Source organism: Perca flavescens, chromosome 21 (assembly GCF_004354835.1).
Source record: "Perca flavescens isolate YP-PL-M2 chromosome 21, PFLA_1.0, whole genome shotgun sequence".
In the NCBI taxonomy this organism is placed as follows: Eukaryota; Metazoa; Chordata; class Actinopteri; order Perciformes; family Percidae; genus Perca; species Perca flavescens.
Genome location: NC_041351.1, coordinates 24,919,422 through 24,938,485, shown reverse-complemented (window position 1 = coordinate 24,938,485; position 19,064 = coordinate 24,919,422).

The window sequence follows — 19,064 nt, the reverse complement described above, 5'->3', positions numbered from 1 at the left end:
AGGTGGTCAAAAAGAAAATAGGATAACACAAACACAGACTGAAAAGAAACATAAACTGAGCGCTTCGTAGAAGGGGGACGTAATTTCATGCTGACGTACAACCATGTCTCACATTGTAAAGTTATTTTATAAATTAAATTTACATATACATATCTGTCTAGGAGGAAGAGCGCCGATTCAGGGTTGGTTTTGAATGCTTTACAATCCCATTATTGTCTCCATCTGTTGAAAGCCCGACCAATGTCTGTCACTCTTCCTTTTAGCCTTTTAGTTGTTCGTGGTTCAATTTCCTATTTCTATTATGGCCTTGCCCCAGTATCAGTCATAACTAACTAAAACAGATAACTTCTACAATAAAATGTAAATACAATTACTGTAATTCCTCAAATAACAACCGGGGCCTTTATCTACCTGAACTGCAGGAGGTAACAAGCGTTTATTTGAAGCAGGCTTTTTTTAGAGGCAGGCCTTCTAATTCCATCTGTTTGATAAGTATAATTGTTTTAAATGAACAGTTTTAAATTAAAAGCCATCCAGTGGACAGAGATCATACATTTTTTAAGAAACATTTGCAAATATATCACCATATACAACAACAGCCAGAAGAGGGACAAAGCAATTTGGGTTAGAATTAATCAAACACCAGCATTGTGTCAGTTCGAACTCTGTAAATGTACCAGGTATTCATTTAAAATACAGGTACTACGGTATTGCTGGTAGATTACAATAAGAGCACACAGTAGTTTTGTAAAACACATTGCTGGTTTGCAGCACACCAGTGCTGATTAACGTTACAGACTGTAGCTATTTGTTTCTAGCTCCAGGCTAACTTTTTTCCTCCCACCTCCAGCTAGCCGTGCTCTGCTCTTGTCGGCTAATCTTGTCAGCTCATCCTTCTGTTTCTTCCAGTATCGGATTCTCCAGGGGTCAATGTCGAAATGTTTCGCAGCTTTTTCACCCGAGTTTTCCTCCGCATACTTTAAAACTCTTTGTTTAAATTTTAAATCAAATGTTTGTCTGGGTGCCATGCTCCTCAAGTTCGTTTTCAATAGTTGTTGAAAAATCAGTCACTAGCACCAAATGAGACCTGTGTTACATCCAATGTAGCTACTGCCATCTATTGACACCTGTACTTTACTACAAACTACACTTGGCAGAGTAACACATACAGCCGCATTGACTAAAATACCGGTAGGACAATAATACTTAAGTACCATAAGTACCATAGTCCAGAAAAACAAAGTGTGGAAAAAAGCATGAATATATTGTTGAATCTGTTAAATTAAATTGGTAGAAATGTACATTAAGATTAACTTGAATTTTATTTTTATTTAATATTATACGAAAGGCACTTAGGAGATTATCCACAGAAATCTTTCCCTTTATTTGTCCGTGTTGACCACGCCCCCGGCCACTATCAGAGGCCCGGTTTTTATTTGAGGAATTATGGGAAGCCTATATAAAGCCTAGCCTGCTACATTTTACCTGGCTGGATACTCAAACACAGAATTTTATGGTGTTACAACAAAATCTGTGAATGTGTTACTGGGCAAAAGATAACACTCTTACCAGAGCATGAGGATGCAACTCAACACACCTGCAGAGGGAGACAGTCAATTAGACTCCAAGCAAACAGGACATTAAATCATTAAAAACATTGATTGTTCCGGTGTAAGGTCACTGTGGTCTGATAATAATCATGTCTTTTAGTTCAAGTTCAGGACTGGATTTACCAGAGCAAAAACTACTGATCCCGTTTCTCCAATTCTCTGCACTGTGTATTCATTAAGCACAAATCTTCTATAGTAAAATGCACCATGTAAGCAATATATAATGTAAATTAATGAAGGCCTTGAGAAAAAGTTTGACGTTTTAGAAAATAGGCTTATTACCTCTGCCAAGGATGTAAGGTTTTCGGTTCGGTTGTTTGTCAGCAGGAAAACCGAGAATGAGAGGTTCAACCTAAAAAGCTCTAAAGATGTAGCCTGTGTGAAAAAGAACCAGTAAAGTTGTATGTGTGCCATATTAATAATAAATACATTGTAACTCATTGAGCACAGAGTCACAAGAATAATTCTGTAAGAGTAAAAAAAAAAAGTCTATGGATAATTTCTGTACATGGCCTAAAAGAGGAAGCCAAGTTAGCATGATCTGCTAAAGATAAAGATAATCTTGCTAGTGTTCTTGTGTCTGCACAAGAACCCTAGCAAGATTGTGCAGCACATGTAGCAGTCCAACAGTGGAATGCACACAGGGCCCCAGCAGCTGCCTCCACGCTAATGATTAAAACCATTCCAGACTCCTCCATCTCCAGTGAACTCCAGGATTAGGGAGCTTGTCAACCACGGTGGGTTTAGAAAGAAAAGCAATGGTGGAGCGTCTGGTTGGAGTCACTTTTACCACTGAAAAAGACCAGGAGCTCTGTCAAACACAGGAATCGGAGTGTAATAACTAGGACGTCATCCAAGGTTTGAATGCTATTGTGAGCACAGGCACTGGCTGCGTTTTGCTGTGCCAACTTTACTGAGCTTGGTTTTATTATATCAGTTTGGCCGGCTGACAAACGCAAGTCCAATATTATTCAATAATATTATTAATTTGGGCCATAGCACAAGATGAGATAAAGATGATTGAACACAACCTGAATCACTGCACTTGATTTAGGTATGTACCAGACACCAGAATTGTATCTGTTAGTGTTAATGTCACAAATTTACAATGCAGGCCCACTTTTTTTAAAGATATTTGGGCATTTTAGGTCTTTATAGGACAGCTGAAGTGAAAGGGGGGATTGACATGCGGCAAAGGGCTGCAGGGCGGACTCAAACCCACTGCGTCGAGGAGTAAACCTCTATATAGGAGCGCCTGCTCTTCAAGGTGAGCTACCCAGGCACCCCAATGCAGGCCCACTTTAAGTTTCAGGGATGCAACTGGGTGTATTTGTACAAAAAAAAAAAAAACTAATAGACGGCAGAGATACAAACTGATATTAAACCTCCATCAAACTCCTGCAAAGAGAGCATACAAACTGGGATTAGTATCTGTAATGTAATAACTCAATTTTAAATTGTAATGTTTTCATCATGGGTACCCAAAGTTTTTTCTTTGGATGGCAAACATTCTAACTTAATGGTGGGCCACGGACCAAAGGCAAACACCTATTGTTAAAATGCAAAATAGTACATAGATCCCAAGTTCCCTTGATTGAAATGCCTTTTGTCTGTCTCCGCTTAAGATTGTCTAGTTTCACATAACAATATCATCATGCTAGCATTAAAACAGAGCCTGCTACATCATCTTAAAGTCTGTAATGTTGGTCTCTAAGGGTTAAATTAACTAATTAATTTGAAAATTAGGCGGGCCAACTTTGGACAGCCCTGCCTACATTAATCATTTCTGAAAACAGTAATTTATCTAGTCATGCAGTTGGTTTGGATTTTATGTAACTAAGTTTTGAGATCCCTACCTCTGCCAGTACCTCGACGTATTGTAAGCATTACATATTCTCCTTTGATTAGCTCTCCAACACTGTCACTGAAGATGGATTCAACGCCCTGTGAAAAAAGCTTTAGAAAGAATGTTGATACAAATCAACACACATCCTGCATCCCTTCTGAATTCCCCTGCAATGATTTCCCTTAACATAAACACCATCAATTTAGTCTCTTTTCGGGGCTTAAGTCCAAACGCTGTGATTGAGCTCTGTTTGTATCTCCCACTTGGAAACAGGAAGATTGCCTCTGTTTCTTTCTATCTGACCTCAGTTTGTCCCACAACATGACCCTAACTACAGAAATGACTAAGGACGTGTCTACTCGCAGGAATCCCTCCATTTAGACTGGAAGGTGGGGCTGAGCTACAGCGGACTCCACATTCTTTTTCCTAAAAGGATTACAGACTGAGGATCCAGGAAAAGGCCCTTTCCCATTACATAATGGCAGTTTTTGTCCTTAAAGATAGATAAGATCCCACGGCAAAAGACATGTCAGTGTTCAACCATCCCAAAAAAAGTCCCTGTGTGCTGCACTGCATTAGCCAGCATTACCACTTTTCAGTTTAGCTAAGAGCAGTTGGAGAATATGTTGTCCTTGGCTCAAGAAAGACACTTTGCGGGACTGTCCCTGTGGTCTTGTTTTTCACAAAGTATTGCTCAGGTGGAAAATTACTGGTTTTAAACAAAATCTTTACAGGAAGCTCTGAAGACAACATTAATTGAGAGGAGTCTCCTATATTGTCAGTTAAAGGTTAACAAGACTTGTCTTATTTACTATATGCACCTCTTTAACTCTGCAGTCTGTCTTAGTTATAATAAGGGCCCGCACACACTTGTCACCTCTGCATTGGTTTATTTGGTTGGATGTTTCGCTCACAAGAACCTTCTCAAGACATGTAGTAGTAAAGTAGCATAGTGCTTAAGTACAAATCATGATTACATGCTGATCCACAGTTGTGTTGGAGGTGTGTCGCTAACCACTTTTTGCCCCCTAGCCTTATTCCTCGAAATAATTCCTCAAAATGATAAGGGATAGCTCCTCAACCATGAGGCCTATATGAATTTAACTGGTCTCATTTGATATATATGATATATATCCTTGATGTTCCACTTCCAAGATTGCTCCGGTGCCGCAGGAAATTCAGCCGGATGCATGTATTTTCCTATTGTTGGACTAAGGACTCTCACACAAGTATTTTGCAGCGGCTTTGTGAAGAGCTTACCGCCACCCATGACGATTGTGTTTGGTTTAAAGAAATGCCAATAAACCAGAGCACGTTTTTCTCCCATCCCGGAATGCTATGTGGATCAGCCAGACCCTCCTCCACTTTGCAGTGTGTGGATGGTCTGGAAAAGTGATTACATATACATTTGATATATAAGAAGCCAAGAAATATAAATCCATTGTAATTAAACCTACTTCTATTACAATTTGAGAGTAGATGGAGAGGCAAAAATAAATGTCCTCTATCTAATATACAATGTAAATTTCAAAAGGCTGGTAAAAGGAGATGCAAGGGTATTCCTCTAAGCCAGATGAAAAGATTGATGTATGGCTCATAGGTGTCTGCTGCCATCTGCTGGCTATATAAAGTACAACGAGCCGACTGAACCTGTTTAACAGGGGTCATCAACTACATTTTTCCAAGGGCCAGAATTTTTCTAAGCAGACACTCCGGGGGGCAGACTTTCAAATAAAGAAAATAAAATGTATTTATAACCTGTGTCCAACATAAAAGATTTTCCCCACAGGGTTTCATCAGATCAGGGTTTTACTTGCCCCTTGTATATTTCTACTGGCCTGAAAAAAAGAGGGGAAAAAACACTTTTTCAAATTGTAATTTACTAATTGAATATACATTGTAATGATTCATCCAAACAACACACAAAAATATATATTCTGCTTCAAATATAAATTTAGTCAATTTAATTGGATTATCACTCTAATAATTCTTAGTTATTCTACAGTAATACTTGTTTTAGGTTGAAAGGCCAGAGTGAGGCTATTTCCACTTTCGATGATTGTCATCATGAATCAATATTGTGTATTTTGGTTAAAAAAGAGCAATCATTGATAACTGTTGCGATTTGCTTTTGGTGTATATGTTATTGTTCTTAAATTATACAACATCGCTAATTTGCCACATTGTTACGAAGAGGAGAAGACCTATAAACTATAATAATATATAATATCTATGGTGGCCGACAGGGGCGTTTGCAACCAAATTGTGTCCACCGTGCACTGCAACTTAATGATACACACGCAAATAGACAAAACACAAGCAAATTAAAGGTGCTGTAAGTAGGATCGTGAAGATCCAGGACTTTGCCAACAAATTTGAACATCGACAACCTCTCAGTCCCTCCCCCCTTTCTGCTAAAGACCAAACCGTTTCCTAAGCCCCTCCCCCACAAGGGAGAGCTGTGCACATAGAGCACGTGCACATTTGCCCTGGAGCACCGTTCATGAGTATAGTATCCACAGCAACCAGAGAATAAACAGACAATCATGGAACACACCGACGTAAGAACTAGCCAGATGTAACAGTGAGACTGTATAAAATATGTTTTACATTACCCTTGCTTGGTTATACTTTAGGTCAAATTATTTAGCTATAGTCAACTTTAGGATAAAACCAACATTATCCATTTGCTATGTGGTATATGACCTGTTACCTGTTGATGTGGTTAGAGTTTTGTGAGTGAGGCACAGGCCTCAGACAAGGATTACGTCCCACCGCCTCCTTCTACATGCCTGCGGCTGGCGGGTGTATGTGTGACCCATCGTGGTAGTACCACATCTGGCACTGGAAGGGGCCAGCAATGTCGAGGTGGTCGCCGTCGTTTGCACCAAACCCCAGATGACCTCGGCACGGAGGACATAGCTCGAGTAACGAGTTTACGAGCGCAGAGGATTGAATACAAATGTAGTATCCACCACATTTGTAATGTTTGTTTCAATACAAAGTATTCACAATTGCACATAATATAATAGTTGTTTCAGCAGTGAATGTTTTGACCTTTATACATACATATGACATTTATACATAGTGTATACATACATATGTGTATGAAATGTTTTTCTTACATTTTGTTACCAGGGCCAAATTCAAGAATTGGATGCATGTCAGGCACACCAAGTGTTGGAGCAGTGTCTGGCACAGGACCCCAGCCTCATCTTTGATTTATGACTTAGCCAGTTGCCAACCATCATGATGCGTCTGCCAGAGGTGCAGAGAAATGCCAACAGTGGTCGAGAGGAAATGCTGCCAGCAACAGCCAACTAACTGCATAGCAACACTGCCACACATGTAGGCCTACGTCTTACATGAAGCAGTGTTGCGCCTCGTGAGAAGGCTCTGGAATGACCTGCGTGCAGTGGCTGATCTTCCAGATGAAGGTGAAGACAACAGACAATTTAGGCATGCAGCTTACAGACAATTTGTTGCTTGGCGGTGCAGGGTTCTAGGGTCACAAAGCTCATAGGGTCAGTTTCAGCAAATATGACAGAAAGTTACTTTTATAAGACTTACCTACTGCATCTTTAACCCTTATATTGTCCTTCGGGTCCCGGTGACCCAAAGGACAACACAAGGGTTAAGTGATATTATCTTATATTCTTGATAATGCATTTATATTGTTTTACTCTATTCCTGATGGCCCACTGTAAACTAAAACATATTGCCCTTGAAACTAGGTGGACACAATAACAAAGATATTAACTTAACAGAACACAGTAAATACAAAACAAACTGACTTCCAAAAAGGGAGAACAAGTGTATTCCTTAAATCTGAGGGGAAGATCTGGCTCAAGCAATCAGAAGGCTTGCTCCCAAAGCTGCAAAAAGTAACATCATGCTCATCTATGGCAGCTTACAAAGTAACCACTCCCATGGCCAGATGTACCAGATGCTGCCCGGTGCACAGCACACACACGATCCGTGTACGTTTTGATAGTTTGTTTTTTTGTTCCTTTTTTCATTTCTCCGTTTGAATATCTACATTAAAGGTTTATATAAGCCAAGCTTTTAGAACGGTCATAATATGCAGCACTAACGTTATACCAGAGTAACGTTAGAAGAAAAAAAATCAATCAATAAATAGGCTTATATAAACCTGGACCGAAAGAAATATGTTAGCAATTGTAGTTTATTACAGTGATTTAATATCGTGCCTATCCACGTACACATCACCAGTCACGTTTAATGAGCGCATGCATTATTTGGTTCAATACAGTTGGTAATAGTTAACCTAGAACTTATTGTGTGTTCAGAGTTGTTACTGTTAGCACTATATTATATAATTAAATTAATATTTAATGTGGTTTCCACCGTAATGGACCAAACTGTTCCCCCTTTCTACCAGCAGTGTATGAAGGTAAATATGGTGCAAAAGGTGAGAGCTTGTAGAATATAATGTGAGAACTTGCAGAACAAAAAATCTGAACTATGTAAAAATTTCCACTTTAAAAAAATATGGGTGAGGCTATTTGCACCCCTGGTACAATTAGCAGTGTATGCTATTTGCACCCCTGGTACAATTAGCAGTATGCTATTTGTACCCCTGGTACAATTAGCAGTGTATGCTATTTGTACCCTGGTGCAATTAGAAGTGCTATTTGTGCCCTGGTGCAATTAGAAGTGCTATTTGTACCCTGGTGCAATTAGAAATGAATGTCCGCCATGATTTCGGTGCACGCGAGCAACGTTTTTTTGTTGTTACGTCACAGGGTGTAAATAGCTCAGCTGTGTGGCAGAAGCTATTCGTACCGGGGGTGCAAATAGACACTCCGAAAAAATATTCACACACGTGATCTGAATTTGAGGTCGCAGAAAAAATATTCACAAATGTGTTGACTTGATATTTACATGAACACAATGACAGCTGCAACTTGTAATGCAACATTTACTCGTGTACTTTATTTCTTTTTACTCAGGTTCATTTTCCATCACAACCACAACTCAGTGATTACAACCTCTCGAATCTGTCACTGCAACTTCACATATGTGCTCTGCGCCTCGACTTTTGCAACACTTCTTGCGATACATTTGGTGCAAAACTAATTTGTAACTGGACTGTGGCTGTGGAGCTCTGAGCCAACGGAACGGGGAAAGCAGGGTTTCTATCGCCAGATGAGGGACAACTCTGTCCGGTTTAAGAGCTAGCATGGAAGCTTAGTTGAATAGCAAGCTAGCGTTAGCCAACTAACCAACCATCCTGCTTCTAAATAAATACCTTTTTATTATCTGAACACTTTTCAACAGTCAAACTGAAACACTGGCGGTGAGCTCCAGGTCCTGCAGCCGCAGACGGACTGTAATCAGTGGGTATCGACCAGCGTAGCAACGTTACTATTGCCAGAAAGCTTCGCTGCCGACCACGACCTGCAGTCGGAGCACAAGTGGGACACGGAGAGCCCCACACCCGGTAGCTTTTTAATTAAACGTAATTTACAAAGCGATCATATCGCACTGAAAGCTAAATATTTTGTCACTAGCAACCTACACCTGTCCTCTGTCAAATACAGTTGCATTTTCAGCTTTGAACAAAACCGTTCAGGAATTATTACAGCAGAAGTGAGGCGTGCGTAATGTTTCATTTGTCCCTCCTGGTCGGGACGATTGAAACAGCACGGGGACGAATGAAACATACAATTTAAGCCATATAAACTTCCCACAACTTCCATATTTTACTACATATCATGAATGGTACTCCCAAAAGGTGTTATTTTAGATAGATTGTTGATGGGCTATACGTCTTCGTGAATATCTCTATATAACTCATTTCCGTCACCTTGTATGAAGCGTTTTTTGAAATATCATGCACTGTGGATGATTCTGCCATTTTTATAGCTAGAACAGTACATTTTCCCATTAATATCATGTTTCTATTGTGGAAAATGTTGTTTCACTAGGTTTTTACGTGGGTTAGGTCACTGCACATCCAAAGAAGTGCCTTAACAGCCCATCAGTCTAGGATAACGGTACTAGGATAACGGGAAAACTCACCGACGTATAGCCCAGCAACAATCTTTCTAAAATAACACCTTTTGGGAGGACCATTCATAGTAAAATATTGTAGTTGTGGGAAGTTTATATGGCTTAAATTGTATGTTTCATTCGCCCCCCCCATGCTCTTTCTACTCGTCCCGACCAGGAGGGACGAATGAAACATTACGCACGCCTCACTTCTGCTGTAATAATTCCTGAACAGTTTTGTTCAAAGCTGAAAATGCAATTGTATTTGACAGAGGACAGGTGTAGGTTGCTAGTGACAAAATATTATCTTTCAGTGCAATATGATCGCTTTGTAAATTACGTTTAATTAAAAAGTATTTAAACTGTCCCGGCTCTCCCTTATATAATATAGTGCTAACAGTAACAACTCTGAACACACAATAAGTTCTTAGGTTAACTATTACTGTATTGAACCAAATGCATGCGCTCATTAAACGTGACTGGTGATGTGTACGTGGATAGGCACGATATTAAATCAGTTTAATAAACTACTGTTGCTAACATATTTCTTTCGGTCCAGGTTTATATAAGCCCGTTTATTGACTGATTTTTTTTCTTCTAACGTTACTCTGGTATAACGTTAGTGCTGCATATTATGACCGTTCTAAAAGCTTGGCTTTGATTTTATAGGCTTTATGTACTATTACTTCCGGGTCACGTGGCCAGCCTGTCTTTTGTTAAGTATTCTCTAAAAGACGTGTTCGTTCTGATTTCTGGAGGAGGAAGGAGAGGCTGTGGTCGAATTGAAAGTTAAGCAAAAGGTTTAATGAAACTGCATGAAAACGACAAGACAAAACACAATCAACATAAAACATAAAACACTGCAGCTGACAGTGGACTGATCTCATGCTTCTCCTTGCGGAGTCACAGAAGAACAGTCATGTGACATGACAAACAATTACACTGTAAACAGCGGACTCCATCTGCTTCCCTTGCGGGTCACAGATTGAAGTGCCGACATCACATCAGTTTCCGAATTATATTCCTGTGGAATTGTGGGTCTCTGATTAAAGACACACCTCTGATTTTAGGTTTACCCCAGGTCACAGACAAAGGTCGTTTCACATGGTAGTGCCGATTCTGTCTAATCACGCCTGGCCCTGCAGGGAGTGGCTCCCCAAAACCAGAAACAATAGTTACCTTTCCTGTGGGGACAATGAGTCTTCTTCATATGCTAAATGTCAGACATGACCTGATTAATTCGTTAGAAGCTAGGTTTTAGGTGAGACACTCAAATGCTGTATTAGTCTACTTGATTAAATTTAGCTGCAGGCCCCATTAAACATTGTTTTCAAAACATAAGCCGGGTTTTAACTTTTTAACTTCAACACTTTCTTTTAATGTAGATATTCAAATGGAGAAATAAAAAAAAGGAATTTCAAAAAACCAAAATCGGACCGTTATTTGAATTTGGTTTAGTCGTTTTTCGTTTTTGGATTCAGAAACCAAAAACGGAGAACGACTCTTTTTTTTGCCGTTTCTTTGTTTTTGGATTGAAACGAAAAACAGATGGTTTCTCGTTATTTTGTTTTGTGGTTCAAACGAAAAAACAAACTATCAAAACGTACACGGACCCACACACACACACACACACACTGTCAGTTAACAAAAGAACAGACATTCCCAGGCATGCCTGGGCGAGCAGCGGCTGCAGCAGCGTGGCTAAGAAAATATCTCCAGCTGGCTTCAAAAATCCGTGTATGGTTCGTTCATTCATTTTTCGTTTTTTCTGTTTTAAAAACCAGAACAGAAATACAAAAACCATGTTTTTTTTTTTTCTGTTTTAAAAACCAGAATGGAAAAACAGGAAAACCAAAAAACAATATTCTTTCTGTTTGTCATTCTAAAACCAAAATGGGAAAACCCGCCCTTGCCTTCAATAAATAAATTTATTGGCTAGGCGTCCATGCTTAGGCAAGGTAAATGCCTAACCCCAACCAATCAAGCTGCTTCGTAGGGCGGGTCTTGGCGTGGCGATAGTGGGATTCGTAATTTCGCGCGTCAACCTACAGCGCGTCAGTGCCTCATGGTGCTCGGTCATGACCATGAGGCGGCTTTGCGCAGAGCAAAATTTAAGGAGGAGGAATGTCATCTCAAACGAGGAGTTGGAGTTAGCAGTTATGTCTGCCATCAACCAGATATATATTCTTTACTTTGTGGATATTTTGTTGAATTATTATTAAGGCTGGTTTTGGGGTATTTGACATGTCCTTGCTTGCTAGCCATCTCGATGCAGCCCCTAACGTTACTACATCAACTTTATCAGTTGCTAGGTTTGTTTACATTGGTATGGCTGTAGTGCTTGCTATTGAGTATGAGACCTTAGAATGTCTAAAATAGTAGCCTATGAGACACACGCTCACACACATGCATATTGTAGCCCTCACTTTTTCGTCTTTATATGATTAAATTTAGACGAGAATTCAGTAGAAAACAGTGCCCGTGACTTTTGTAAGGCCAACGTGCTAGACGCTAACCCCCCTCACACACCCACACACAGTAGGCCTACCTTGATTGTTCTGATTCAGACTGAATGTCATAGAATATTAATCTACAGTTAATCTACTTTAACAGACGGGTCCATCCTTTGGCCGAAAATGTATGACAGGGTACCTGTCCACGATTGATGTGCATGCAGGAGAAACAAGACTTGGGAACATTTTAAGAGAAGTTCATCAGCCGTATAACAAAATGCAAAGAAACGTAACGTTATAGGTTTGGAAATTAACATTTTAAAACACGTAATGAAGTGGTGGCCTATATCTTAACTTCCTCTTTCTTATAAAGGGTGCCCATAATCTGAACCCCATCCCCTACCACGCTGAAAACATGGGCCATAAACTGCATATGGACCAGAACAAAAAACTGGGAATGTTTGGTGTGACACATGTAGTTCCAGTGGATGGCTACAGTAGCAAAATTGTGGCAAATGCTACCATGCCGGTGAAAAACAACTTATGCATATATGATGAAGTGTACAAGTGAGTAGGCAACCTAAAAGCAAATGATATTGCCATACTGTCTTGTAAGGCTCATCCAAGTGAATGTCTCTGTGCTAGATGCTCAACATTTCATTTAGTGTGATTCATTGAACTTCAATACCACCATCTGGACGTGTCATAGGCTATATATTGATGCACTTTATTACTTTTCAGACATGCAGTATTGACCAATGGGATGTGGGACCAAGTGAGGGTTGACCATGGGAAGGAGTTTTATTTATCACTGTACATGCAGAAAATCCTGTCTGGGCACAGACATAATCTCAACTGGCAGCCCTACATCCAGTCCACATCGTCCATGGCAAGTGTAATTCTGTTACTAATTCAAGGCAACAGTACATAGGATTCCAGGTATGCCAAGAACACGTTGTGAATGAATCATCTCATGAAAAAAAAAAGTACTTATTTTTGTCCTTTATTAGGCCAAGGAATACTTAATGTCCTAGCTGCAGGAGGATGCCCAGCAAAAATATCTGAGGACCTTCTACCCAGTGCAACTGTTGTGGCAGACAGGTATGAGCAGGACTTTGGATCCTCACTCACCAGGGAGCCGATCTTTGGTGTGGACCCGTTTCGAGCAGAGGAAGACAGGAATCAAGCTGAAGACAATTTTGCTGTGGCCTATCCTGACACATCAGTTATTTTTGACCGTGTCATCAACAAAGACTTTAGTTCTTTCAATGTTGCCCTTTTTTGTCTTTTAAATATAACTGAGAGATACGTGTAAAGGAAAATGGTCCTCTTATGCCAGCTGATATGAGGCATCATGATGATGTTCAGGGAAAATGTTGGCATCAAATCAGTTATCAAATCAATTAGTTCAGAGGAGACAAGAAGTAATGTTGTTTATTGTCTCTGCTTTGCATGATAACCACTACTTGGTTTGTCTTTCTATCCCTTTCCTGTACAGAAAACAATTCTCCAACAGTCTAAACCACATGTGTCAAACTCAAGGCCCGTGGGCCAAACCCGGCCCCTTGCAAATTTTGGCCCGCCTAGTTGTGCGCCAAAACAAAAAGACGGGAAATTGTTTTCAAATTGTAATTACCTGACACTAAAAGCAGAATTTGGCAGATTTGCCGACTTTAAAACTCAGAAATTCTCCCAGAAGCAGAGTTTTCATATTCAGGCTGTGAAACAGGTTGCCGTTAGTTATGAGTTTGAAATGAGTAGAACAGACAGGTGTTTAACGTACATAACTTCCGATATTTATTGCACGTCGAGAGACAGCAAGAGATTTATCCTGCACTTCAAGTATTATCTTTGTAAGAAAAGTAAACAGTTACACTACATAAACTTATATGACACATATACTTTTAACACCTGCCTGTCCTACGGTTGACTTCAGTCTGTGTCATAGGTTTTTGTTGTGAGGCAGAAAGATCTAGCTTTTGCTGCTTGGAGGACTTTGCTCCGAGTCCTTCTTTGCTAGCAGATGGCGAGCTATCATCTGTGGTGGAGGTATCGCTGGTTTTGGCCACTAGCTTTGTAGATGCGTGTGTCATTGTGAGATGCTTCATTAAATTAGAGTTGCTTATAACGGATGTCAATAAATTCTTCGCTCCTGAACATAATGTACACATGCACGTTCTTGCCTTTGACCACAATTAATTTGAAGTAGTGCATATCTCCACCTTGAAAATGCCAACTTTTCATCGGATTGCTCCTGACTCGCCATCTCTGCCTAATCTGTTTAGCTGTTGTGTGTGTGGCGCGTGTGCTGGCATGTGTGTAAAAACACTGGCTCTGATTGGCTACCATGAAACACGACTCTGCCTTAGCCAATCATAAACGCTTACCTCGTTATTAACCCACCTCCTCAGTAGCTGTTAGCAAGGGATGCGTTTGGATTACACAGTTTATTCAATCAATGCATAGTAACGCACCGCATTTAACGTCCAGTAACGTTAACAGCGTTGTAACGACGGGAAAAGTAATTAGTTAGATTACCTCGTTACTGAAAAAATAACGCTGTTACCTAACGCCGTTCTTTTAAACGGCGTTATTCCAAACACTGGTCACGGTTACGCTACCTTGCTAAAGTGAAAAAGAAGATGATGAAGCAAAGGAAATTAGCACCTTGGTATAACTCCCAAACTCGCAAATTAAAACAAATCTCGCGAAACTTCGAATGTAAGTGGCGTTCCACCAAAGTGGAGGAATCCCGTTTGGATTGGCAAGAAAGTCTGAAAACCTATAGGAAGGCCCTAAGAAAGGCCAGATCAGACTATTACTCATCACTAATAGAAGAAAACAAGAACAACCCAAGGTTTCTTTTCAGCACTGTAGCCAGGCTGACAGATAGCCACAGCTCTACTGAGCCATCTATTCCTCTAGCTCTGAGTAGTGATGACTTCATGAGCTTCTTTAATGATAAAATTACAACAATTAGAGATAAAATTCATCACCTTTTGCCCTCAACTTCTGATGGTTCACCTTTCAACGCAGGACCGCTAGAAATAACGACTAGACCTGACATATACTTAGACTGCTTTTATCCTATAGACTTACAACAATTAATGTTAAAGATATCCTCAGCTAAGCCATCTACCTGTCTCTTAGACCCCATCCCAACGAGATTACTCAAAGAAGCGTTACCCGTGGTAAACACTTCATTACTGGATATGATCAATATGTCTTTATTAACAGGTTATGTACCGCAGTCATTTAAAGTAGCTGTGATAAAACCTCTTCTGAAAAAACCCACCCTCGATCCTGATGTCTTAGACATCATATATATATGATATATATATAGACCTATATCTAACCTTCCCTTTCTCTCCAAGATCCTTGAGAAGGTGGTTGCTAATCAGTTATGTGATTTTCTACATAGCAATAGTTTATTTGATGACTTTCAATCAGGATTTAGAAAGCATCATAGCACAGAGACGGCACTGGTAAAAATTACTAACGACCTTTTAACTGCTGCAGACAAAGGACTTGTCTCCATACTTGTTTTACTAGATCTTAGTGCTGCATTTGACACTATTGACCATTCAATCCTGTTACAGAGATTGGAACACTTGGTTGGCATTAAAGGAGTTGCTCTGGGCTGGTTTAAGTCCTATTTCTCTGATCGATCTCAATTTGTAAATGTTAATGATAAATCCTCCAAGTACACTAAAGTTAGCCATGGGGTTCCTCAAGGCTCAGTGCTTGGACCAATTCTATTCTCCTTATATATGCTTCCTCTAGGCAATATTATTAGGAAACTCTCAATTAACTTTCACTGTTATGCGGATGACACCCAATTATACTTGTCAATCAAACCAGACGAAACCAGTCAGCTAGCTAAATTTCAAGCGTGCATTAAAGATATAAAATCCTGGATGACCTATAATTTTCTGATGTTAAACCCTAACAAAACTGAAGTTATTGTGCTGGGACCTAAACACCTTAGAACTTCATTATCTAAAGATATAGCTACTCTGGATGGTGTTGTCCTGGCCTCCAGCACTTCTGTCAGAAATTTAGGAGTTATTTTTGATCAGGATATATCCTTTAATGCCAATCTAAAACAAACCTCAAGAACAGCCTTTTTTCATCTTCGTAACATTGCTAAAATTAGGAATATCCTGTCTCAAAACGACGCTGAAAAACTAGTCCATGCATTTGTTACTTCTAGGCTGGACTATTGTAATTCCCTACTGTCAGGTTGCTCAAATAAGTCCCTTAAGACTCTCCAGCTGATCCAGAATGCTGCAGCGCGTGTTCTCACAAGAACTAAGAAAAGAGATCATATTTCTCCTGTATTAGCTTCTCTGCACTGGCTTCCTGTTGAATCCAGGATTGAGTTTAAAATCCTTCTATTGACCTACAAAGCTCTAAATGGTCTAGCACCATCATATCTAGAAGAGCTCCTAATACCCTATTGTCCCACTAGAGCACTGCGCTCCCAGAATGCAGAGTTACTGGTGGTACCTAGAGTCTCTAAAAGTAGAATGGGAGCAAGAGCCTTCAGCTACCAGGCTCCTCTCCTATGGAACCAGCTCCCGATCTGGGTTCGGGGGGCAGAAACTGTAATCGCTTTCAAGAATGAACTTAAAACTCTTCTATTTGATAAAGCTTATAGTTAGGAGAGAGGAGTTGCAGTGTTCACCTAACTGGCCCACCTGCTTCTCTTCATAATTGTTAGATTAATAATACATAACAAAGTAGAGGGAGACAGGCCAGCCAAGCCCGATCCGGCAGGGGGACAGTTCTAAGCCGAAAAAGCTACCTCTCCTTATGACCTGTCTCTCTTAGTTACGCTGTTATAGTTCTAGACTGCCGGGGACTTCCTTCCTCTGACACACTGAGCTGCTCTCCCTCTCCCTTTCTATTTTCTATTTACTATTTACTTTTACTATTACTATTTGTGTGTATCCAGTCCCAGAAATGCTTGTTACTAATCCTAGCTTCTGGGGAGTTTACTCCCCGGAGTCCTTATGTTTTTTTCCCCCAGCATATTTCCTTGGAGAACGTTGGCACCAAGATCCTGGTTCCAGCTGTCGCCGTGGTCCTGCTGCACTCCCTGCCGAGCTCAGCGGTGCCCTGCAATGTCATGCTGCTTCCTGCTGAACCCTGCTGCTTCCTGCTGAACCCTGCAGCTCCCCGCTACATCCAGTCACTGTTCCACTATTAATGTGACTATTATCGCCACTGTTCATCACACCCCCAACCGGCCCGTCAGAGACCGCCTACCAAGAGCCTGGGTCTGTCCGAGGTTTCTTCCCAAGAGGGAGTTTTTCCTCGCCACTGTCGCACTGCTTGCTCTTGAGGGAATTACTGTAATTGTTGGAATTGTTGGGGCTTTGTAAATTATAGAGTGTGGTCTAGACCTACTCTATCTGTAAAGTGTCTCGAGATAACTCTTGTTATGATTTGATACTATAAATAAAATTGAATTGAATTGAATTGAATTAAAGTCAGCGCATCATGGACACCTAGCCAATAAATGGTATTGAAGGGCGGGTCTTGGCGTGGCCATAATGGGATTTGTAATAATGCTGCCGACAGGTTGTCGTTTAAATGTACGTTGGCTGGAAGATGAAAAATTATTATGGATTAAACAGGGACAAACCCCACGAGTTGCCTCTTGTAAAGTCTGCAAAAAAGACGTGCAGCTTTTCACAATGGACGAGTCTGCGCTCTCGAGTCACATGAAGTAAGTTTCAAGTAAGCCAACTGTAGCCTACTGTACACGTTAGCGCCAGTTAGCGCCGATTTGTTTACGCTAGTAACTTCTAGCTAGGAATTTGCAGGCTAAGTGACTAAGAGTACTTGGTGTGATAATGTAATGTAATGTTAGTATTGCATGTCCGTTATGGCACGTTCATTTGTGGAATATGCAGTGAACATAGCCAAAGTTACATCAGAATAACTGTAACGTTACTACCCGCAAATTAAGTTAATAAATGTATGTCTTGGCAATGAAGTTCATTTCTTTTTCAATTAATATAGGCTATTTATCAGGCAGGTGCCTGTGCACTGTCATTCTTCTGGGTTAAAATGGAATAACAGGTTGCTGTTGTTGCACTCAGTCTCAGATTTTGTTCAAACCTTGTCTATATCAAGAATGTGTCCCAAAACCAAAGCCTGTAAAATATTTCTGTTCAAATCCTATGTCTTCATATTTTAAGCCCTTGAAATTACTTAAATGTATTACTTAAGCAATATTTGGACATTAATTCATAGGCAGCCCAAACTTTGAAAGACAAACATGTCAATATGACTGAACCATTACCATTAAGTTTGTACGGCATGCCCTAGATTTGGAAAAAAGTGTGAAAGAACATTAAGGGTAGCTTAAACTTTGAGCAAAATCTAAGGGGGTGCACCAACTGTTTTCCTGGATTTTGACACAGAATGACCCAGCTGCATGTCATGTGGCTCAGATCCTCCCACTCAGTGCTCTTCTCCATAGCTGTCTTACTGTATTTTATGTTATGAACCATGAAGAGAAGGTGATAATTCACGGTTAGTGAAGTGAACGTGTCGAGTGATTTTGTTTGGGGTAATTGTTTTTACATTGACTCAGGCAAGTTAGATAGCTTAGACAGTGATACATTTTGAAAAATAAAACTTGTGTTTTGTTTAAATATCTGATCCTTCTGCTATTACGAAACACAATTTTGGCTGTTTATAGTATTATGTCTTTTAATGTGACAAAAACACAAAATAATTATTTTGACTATGTATTGGTATATATTTTACGGTGGTGTAAGGTGCTGGAAAAAGCTTTAAAATGGACCTTGAAAGTGCTTGAAAAGTGCTTGAATTTGACCTTGGAAAATGTGTACAAACCCTGAATGTATGAACTGATTAAGACAGAAGAAGCTGCAGTGCAGCTAGTGCCTCATCCAGACCCACCACAGAGTGCCCGTGAACGTCAAAGGCCAGCCCTCTGCACTTTGGGCAGTACCCTTGGTTTTGCTTCCATTGGTCCGCACAACCGCTGCAGCCCAGGAAGCTTCTGCATCACTCCGCAAAGATGGGGTCCTTCATCAGATCTACAATTTGGATAAAGTGTAAAAAGTAGAAGTAATTACTATTCAACAACACCTCTTATTT